General features: G+C 37.1%; 1 protein-coding gene across 10 annotated transcripts in view; it reads right to left on the minus strand.

Moving 5' to 3' along the window:
* ELF2 (E74-like factor 2 (ets domain transcription factor)) overlaps nt 1-8,843 on the minus strand; it is a 92,349-nt gene that overhangs the window by 38,773 nt on the left and 44,733 nt on the right. For 2 of the 10 annotated variants that reach the window (XM_015565510.1, XM_006766055.2), the window contains one exon: nt 7,992-8,094. The exons of 7 other annotated variants lie outside the window; for them this stretch is intronic. The gene's annotated coding sequence lies outside the window, so the exon portion shown is untranslated. Of the gene's footprint in view, nt 1-7,991; nt 8,151-8,843 lie in introns of all 10 variants that reach the window. One more of the 10 variants, XM_015565511.1, reaches the window with a different exon arrangement.

Genomic DNA, 8,843 nt, shown 5'->3' on the forward strand with positions numbered 1-8,843 from the left:
ATATACACACACAAGACTGTAATTTGCTGGGTTAGGCACAATGTTCTATACATCTCCAGTTTATGAAAGCTGTCAGTCCTGTGGTTCAGTTCTTTGATGCCATTTTTAAATTTTGTGTCTGCTTAATTTTTCAGCTTTAATAGAGGTGTATTAAAGTCCTAATGTTTTGCCGAAACCGGTTTGGCTCAGTGGATAGAGCGTCGGCCTGCGGACTGAAAGGTCCCAGGTTCGATTCCGTTCAAGGGCATGTACCTTGGTTGCGGGCACATCTCCAGTAGGGGGTGTGCAGGAGGCAGCTAATGGATGTTTCTCTCTCATCCATGTTTCTAACTCTCTCTCCCTTCCTCTCTGTAAAAAATCAATAAAATATATTTTAAAAAAAAAAAAGTCCTAATGTTTTATAGACATGTCCATTTCTCTCTGTAATTCTGAAAGTTTTGGCTTTAAATAGTAGTTCAAAGCTATGTTGTTAGATGCATATAAGTTTATGATGATTATTTTCTGGTTTCTTTTAGTAATTTGAAGAGTTTCTCAATGTCCAAATTAAAAGACTTTCACCCTAAATTTTATTTTATTTTATTTTATTTTATTTTATTTTATTTTATTTTATTTTATGATGCCAGCTTCCTTTGGTATTTTTCTGATGAATGTATTCTTCCATTCTTCCTATTTAATTTTGTTTTGTGTTCCTGTTAAAACAGCACACAAAACCTGTTAATATCACAATAGGTGATTTTAATATAATTTTTGATGTTTGGGACTTATTTCTACTATCTTGATTTAGGATTTTTAAAAAAAATTTTAATTGATTTTTAGAGAGAGGAAGGGGAGGAGAGAGACAGACAGACATTGATATGTGACAAAAACATTGATTGGTTGCCTCCCTGTACGTGCTTGACTGAGACGAACCCGCAATCTGGGTATGTGCCCTGACCTGGAATCGAACCTGCAACATTTTGGTGTACAAGATGATGCTCCAACCAACTGAGCCACACCATCCAGGGCTTGATTTATTATTTACATTTCCATAATTTTTATCCTTTGTTGCCCCTTGTTAGACTGGTCAAGTTTACTGTATTCTTTAGCCTACCTCCCCCCACCCCAATGAAGTATTTTGGAAGCTATGTCTTCTATTTCTATTATTTTAGTATGCTCTAGTTGCTTAAAATAAATGTCCTTTTCACTTCTTGTCTTCTCCAGATCATGTTTCACACAGTTCGTATTTTATTCAACAGCCACCACAACTTAGTTGTACTCTGTCTTTCTAGCCTTTTCTCTCTCAACCATATATCTCCACAAAGTCTAATCTCGGGTTAAATTATTCGTCAGTCTCCAAATAAAATACAAAATTCCTGGCATTCTGTTCTGGTTCACAATGTCTTCTCATTCACTCCCCACCTCATTCAACAAACACTTTACTGAAACCCTACTTGGTATCTTGGCTCTGAGCAATACCAGTAAACACACTGAATATGGTCTCTGGCTGTATGAAATACTGCGAAGAAACATTAAACATAGACACAAATATATATATTCATGAGTAAAACTTCATGAATACACGATTTCAGGTAAGTGACCTGACCTGTAACTGCCTCCCATCTTCCACGCTGCAGTCCCTGGAGTGCAGAGACCACCAGGTGGCACCAAACCACAGCCATACCTCAGACTCATTTGGATACCTGGCTCCTGGAGCCCATTACACACACCCCTTCCTTCACACAAGACAGACTCAGGTCATTTAATTAAACTTACAATAATGCCATTTTTTATACATTGAATATATTAAAATATTTATCACCTTAGAGTGGGAGTTTACTGTTTCACAAGTTGTAGCTGAGGCTTTGACAAAAATAACAGAACAGTCCTAAGTAAGATAGAAGAGTATTAACTAAAGCCTCACTCTCTCTATGTGAGAAAGTGACATTCAAACTGAGATCTAAGTGATGACAAGGCGTTAGAAGCTGAAAAATGAAAAGGCGTATATTCCAGGAAAAAAACAAAACACCTGCGTATGTGAGCGCCCTTATGAAGGTAAAGGATGGATTAATGAAAAGGTGAAAGATAACAGTGTTCGGACGGGGGGTGGGGGATGGGGAGGGTGGAGAGAGATGATATAATCATAAATACCTCTGAGCTTGGGCTCTGGAGCTCCCCTTACTGAGTTTAAATCCTTGCATCGCCACTTAAACAGACGTCTAGCCTTGGACAAGTTATTCGGCCTAGGGTTGTTGAGAGGGTTACATATATTGATATGTAAAGCCCTAAAAACTATTCCTGGCCATATAATAAACTTCAAATGTTAGGAGTTATGTTGTTGTTGCTAGCTAGCTGAGAAGAGCCAAATTATTCAGTGTCTTAAAATATCCTGAATATCATTCTAAGTGTAATTAGACCCACTGAAAGTTTTTATGGGAGTATTATGACTCAATTTATAAATATATATTTTAAGTCACTTTGGCTATTATGTGAAGAATGGATGGTTTAAATAAATAAAAAAAGAATGGATGGTTTGGGGTGGTGGAAAGAAGGGACAAGAGTTCAAACAAGAAAACCAATCAGAAGGCCAAAGGACAATGCAGTAACTCATACGAAAAATCACTGCAACTTCGACTAGGCTAGTAGCGATGAAGATGGGAAGAAATTGGTAGATTCAAGATATATTGTGGAGGCACACTTGACATGATTTAGCAATGGATGAGGAATAAAGGCAAGAGAAGGTATCAACGACGACTTCTCAACCAGAAAAAAATCTTGCAACTGACAAGATTTTTTACCTACAAAACTTTAGTCAGGCTCCTGAACCTTCTCCCAGGCCCATGGTCGGCAAACCGCGGCTCGAGAGCCACAAGCGGCTCTTTGGCCCCTTCAGTGTGGCTCTACCACGAAATACCACGTGCGGGCACTTACATACAGTGCGATTGAAATTTCGTGGCCCATGCGCAGGAGCCGGTATTTTGTGGAAGAGCCACACTGAAGGGGCCAAAGAGCCACATGTGGCTTGCAAGCCGCGGTTTTCCGACCACTGTCCTAGGCCCATCTGTACACTTCCTCGTAAAACCCAGTTTTATCAAAACCAGGCTGCCCGGCCAGTGTGGCTCAGTGTTTGAGCATTGACCTATAAACCAGCAGGTCACAGTTTGATTCCGGGACAGGCACATGCCTGAGTTGCAGGCTCAATCCCCAGTGTGGGGCATGCAGGAGGTAGCCAATCGATGATTCTTTCTCATCATTGATGTTTCTATCTTTCTCTCCCTCTTTGTCTCTGAAATCATTAAAAATATATATTTTTTAAATGGTGAGATTTATAAGTGCTTAATTCTATTTAATTTGCTCCTCTGCCTCTAAACCCAGAGCCCTTAACTGTCAACTATGCCCTTAGGATGAAATTTAAATATGACCTACCGCAGTAGCAATAATGGTCTGAAACCTTGAGATTAGCTACCATATTTGGCAATTCTTTTGTCTTCCCTCACCTTTCCCCAACTCTATCTACTCTATACTATTATTTCCTAAAATACTTATTTGTTTTTTCAACTTAGTTAGTTGGTAAACTTCTTTAGGCCAGACACCATATCTCATTCAAGTTTGAATCACTCCCTGAGAGCTAGGACAGTACTTGGTGTATAAAAGGTAGTTTTTACATTATAACTATTCAGTTTACCAGTATCTCAACCATACTTAATAACTGTCATATGGAGGAGAATTTATCTGCTGCTACAAATGTTTGAAATGATCCTTGAGTTTATTATTTTAGCTTAATTGCAAATATTAACTCAAAGAACAATTTCAAGATTTGTTAATTTATGTAATCTGATTTGTGACAAAGCAATTTTAAAGTATGGCAACTTGATCTGTTTCTCTACTAGGTTCTAGGTGCCATGAATACAGAGATAGCCCCTGTCTTATCTACTGCTCTAGTCCCATGCCATATATTGTGCCTGGAATACAGATGTTCAATGAATGTCTACCAATGAATTAATAGTAGTAATTCACTATATCACCTCATATAGACATGAAAGAACTTTAGTAACTTTTCACCCCCAATAACAATCTTTTGTGATACCTATGACATAACATAACAATCTACAGTATTAGCTGGGTTTTCATAAGAACAGAAGTTCTTTTTTGGTGCTACAATTCCCAGCAGTCTAGGTAATGTTTCTCAAAGTATGGACCCTGAGCCAATAGCATCAGCCTCATCTGGGGACTTGTTGAAAATGTCAACTCTTGAGTCCCATGCTGGACCCACCAAATCAGAAATTCAGGAGATGGGGCCTCACAATTTGTATTTTTTTAAAATATATTTTATTGATTTTTTACAGAGAGGAAGGGAAAGGGATAGAGAGTTAGAAACATAGATGAGAGAGAAACATGGATCAGCTGCCTCCTGCACACCCCCTACTGGAGATGTGCCCGCAACCAAGGTACATGCCCTTGACTGGAATCGAACCTGGGACCTTTCAGTCCGCAGGCCGACGCTCTATCCACGGAGCCAACCCCGTTAGGGCACAATTTGTATTTTAACAAGCATTCCAGATGATTCTGATCTATGCTCAAGTTTGAGAACCACTAGTCACAGAAAAATCATGGATATAAAGGGGATCTCAGACGAACAAAGAGGCCATAAATTATGAAATAAGCCTTTAAAGAAATATATGTTCAAACATAAGAATGTTGTAAAATCAATTAAATTAAAGCAAACAATTAAGGGGCAGTAACTTAGATCTGCCACTAGGTCTTAATAATGCATTATTCAAGAAGCATATGCATTAATATATCACAATTAAAACAGTCTGAAAGCTGCATTTCAATACGCGTGGTTCTTGGTAATCCTAGGTATTTTATATATTTTTAAACATTGTTCTGGGAGAAGGTCCACAGGCCTCACCATATGGCCAAAGAGGCCTGTGACACACAATGATCAAAAACTGATACTGAATTAACAGTTGATACCTGTGTTAAAAAGTGTTCATGACCTCCTCTGAGTGATGAATCCAAGAAAACTTATTTTTTTAAAAAGGGAGGAAAGAAAGCTTGCAGACCCCTTTCCCAGTTACAGAAGGCCATGGAGGATGCATAAGGGAAAATGATTCCTCCTCCTCCTGAAATAGCACTGTTTCAAAGCACCCAGCTTTTAATTCCAAAAAGAAAGGCTAGCTGTGCAACTACCTCATCTCTACACCTCTGGCTTAGTATTGGCCATGAGCATGCTTACAGCTCAAATCTGTAGAGGCAGTCAACATAGAAGGTGAGTAAGAATAGTTAAGTGAATAAGGAGCTAAGGCGTTCAGACTTTATTCTAGATGATGTTTTGTCTTATTTGACTTTTCATTTACAGTTCTATTTTGGAAACAACTAAATTTGCATAAAAAACATACTTTAAAATTCAAACAACCCAGCCGGTGTGGCTCAGTGGTTGAGTGTCAACCTATGAATGAACCAGGAGGTCACAGTTCGATTCCCAGTCAGGACACATGCCGGGTTGTGGGCTCAATCCCCAGTGTGGGGCATGCAGGAAGCAGCCAATCAATGATTCTCTCTCATCACTGATGTTTCTGTCTCTCTCTCCCTCTCCCTTCCTCTCTGAAATCAATAAAAATATTTTTAAAAAATTTGAACATATTGAGGCTAAATAAAAAGGTAAAAAAGAAAAACTCTTAAAAGGCTTCCCACTGCCCTAAAGATAAGGCCCAACAAATGGATACAAAATTTACCAAGCCCTCTGCAGTAAGACATTTTTTAACCTCTTTAGCCTCACCTTAATCCCTTTTCCTTCTCATAATCCATACTCTAGCTACACTCAATTCCTTTCTGTAACTCAAACAGGCCAGGTTCTCCTTCCTGGAGACTTTCAACCATGCTACTCTCAGCTTATCTAATAACTTCAAACCCTTCAAATCTGTTTAATGTCAGTCCCTCAGGGAGGCATTCCCTGCTGTATACTCTTTAAACCTGTCATTAATCCCATCATTAACACTCATCGAATTTTACTGTGATAACGTGTTTCACTGTTCACCTTCTCCACAAAGCTGAAAGCCTGGCAATGCCAGGGTCTTCTTTACCACAAGGTACACAGCTCTGAACCCGACATGCTGCAGGTCCTGAGCAAGAGCTGGCAGAGGATGACTGAATGTGTGAATTTCCTGCAGACAGGTTTTGAAGTTATTTGTACATCTAAGGACCTTGGGCATCCCTTCTTGGCAACACCTGTAACCTTGTGTGCCACACATTTAAAATTATAATTGGTATTTGGTCTTCCCCTCTGTCTGAATTAATAAAGTTGTATTACTTAGGCACACTGTTATATAGTAAAATTGTTACCTAGTGTTTGTTTTTTTAAGTCTGAGGAATAGATTCGACTAGTTTCCAAAACCAAACAAACATGCTTTAATAATCTATTTCCTAGACATACTTATCATTCCCTTTATGGAAAATAAAGAAGTTTTTCTTGGAAAGTATACAAATACCTTTAAAATCACTCCTTTTAAAATCTGCTTTACTAATTAACAGGGTAGTTAATTTTTTGCTGTTGGCCACTATTTTGTTCTTCACATAGTTAATAATCTGTAAAACATATATTCCAGTACACTAAAAATCACTGGCTATTTTAAAGAGCCTTTGAAGGGTTCTGTTTTAAAATAGTAGTTTAGAAAGCAGAAGCTTTATTTTACCTTATTTTCAGATCATAAAATCCAATTAAAATGTGCCAATTATGATAAAACTATTTATTCACTTAAGTAAATGTGTTATATTAAAATATTTTTTCACCTTCTATACTCTCCATAATTTAATACTATGGTTATTTTGTATAGTTTCACACAATACAGTTAAATAATTTTTTAAATTAAATACCCTCTCTTAAAAGACAGTAAGGATTGAAAGATCTTAGAAAATCAGTGGAGGATGAAGAGAGTAAAGGGAATCAAATATATGGTGACAGACGGAGATTAGACTTTGAGTGATGAGCACACAATGGAATATATTATAAAATTGTGTACCTGAAACTTATATGTTATTAATCAATGTATCCCAATAAATCCAATTTAAAAAAAAATTTAGAGATCTTAATCAAGACATATAGACTTCCGCAACTGCAACTCATTTCCGTTTTTCATAAACCTGATATTTCAATGTCTGATTTCCAAAAAAAGAAAATGTCATGATTCATAATTGCGTACTATCATATTTCATTAATTCTAAGATATACATTTTTTCACATTTTGACAACTCTGAAATCAGAATGTATCCTACAAGTGATGGTCTCCTAAAATATTAAAACTTTTCTCTAATAATGCTTTCTAACTGATCTAAATCACAGTACAATTATAATTCAAACAATTCTAGAATCAAAACTAAATGAACTTAAGATTCACATTTTTATGTTTTTAGAAAACTAGTGATTAGGCTAACCTCAAGAAAATAGATAACTGGAAGAAAATGGTTCAAAAAAAATTAGGAAACTTCTAGATTAGAAGCAGGAATACTAGAAATGAAAATTTTTAAAAAGGCTTGAACTCCGGCTGGTGTGTCTCAGTGGACTGAGCGCCATCCCTTGGACCAAGAGGTCCTGGGTTCAATTCCTGGTCAGAGCACATGCCTGGGTTGCAATTTCAATCCCCAGTAGGGGGCATGCAGGAGGCAGCCAGTGGATGTCTCTCTCCCTCTCTCATCAATGTTTCTCTCTCTCCCTCTCCTTTCTTCTCTGAAATCAATAAAAAAATATATTTTTTTAAAAGGCTTGAAGATGTTAAGTGGTGGCTTCTAAGAAAGTGAAGATATGAAAAGTCCTAGAGCTTTATCTATAAAAGAAACAAATATTAGGAACCTGCAAACTGTTTAAGAGGAAAAATACTATATAATATTATTTCTCCTTCCTTCAGGAGGAATGAATCATTTTCACCCTTTAAACAAAAATATGGTATAGGTAGTTGAAATAATTGTAAGTAAATGTAAAATTGAAAATATTCTTAATAAATTAAAAACCAACCTACCAGCATTGTCTTCTTTCTGGCTCAATCTGTTTCCCCTTCAGGTAATCCTAGGATAGGGGCTCCTTTTCAGATGCCCAGTTTTTCATGTCGATCTTCTACCTCCCTGTGGCAACAATATTTTCTAATTAAAAGAGTCCTTTTGTGCCACAGGGAGGATTTCTGATGATATAACAAATACAAAAATTGTCACAGCTCATCATGAAGCCAACTTAGTTTTGAGATTCTTCAAGAAAGAAATTGGACTCCTTATCTTATTTTTCAAGAGAGAAATCTGTTTTTATTTTCTTAAACTGCATTTTTAAAACCTAAACTTTTACTTATTTTTTTTAAAAAGTACTGCTTTCATGTTGAATTGTATGCAAATTCTTTTATCATTCATCTGCTTTTTCAACTAATGTCTAAACACAATTTTGTTGATCACAAAAGTAGTTTTCTAAGTTTTCTTGATAATTACTTTATTTTACCTGGTTAAAAACCAAAGTTCTGTTCCCAACGATCAGAAGCGGGAAGGGGGCCCTGACTGGTTTGGCTCAGTGGATAGAGCGTCAGCCTGCGGACTCAAGGGTCCCAGGTTCAATTCCGGTCAAGGGCATGTACCTTGGTTGCGGGCACATCTCCACTGGGGGGCGTGCAGGAGGCAGCTGATAGATCTCTCTGATCGATGTTTCTGGCTCTCTAACCCTCTCCCTTCCTCTCTATAAAAAAACCAATAAAATATATTTTTAAAAAAATACAAGAGAAGGGGAAAGGGGGAAGCTACTAGACGCCTTTCAGTCAGTGTTCATAAAGATTAGTAATTCTACTTGCATTACATAACATAATGTTAATTATGCTTAAAAGAACATTGGGGAA

The sequence above is a fragment of the Myotis davidii genome, unplaced genomic scaffold (assembly GCF_000327345.1).
Source record: "Myotis davidii unplaced genomic scaffold, ASM32734v1 scaffold436, whole genome shotgun sequence".
Taxonomy (NCBI): domain Eukaryota; kingdom Metazoa; phylum Chordata; class Mammalia; order Chiroptera; family Vespertilionidae; genus Myotis; species Myotis davidii.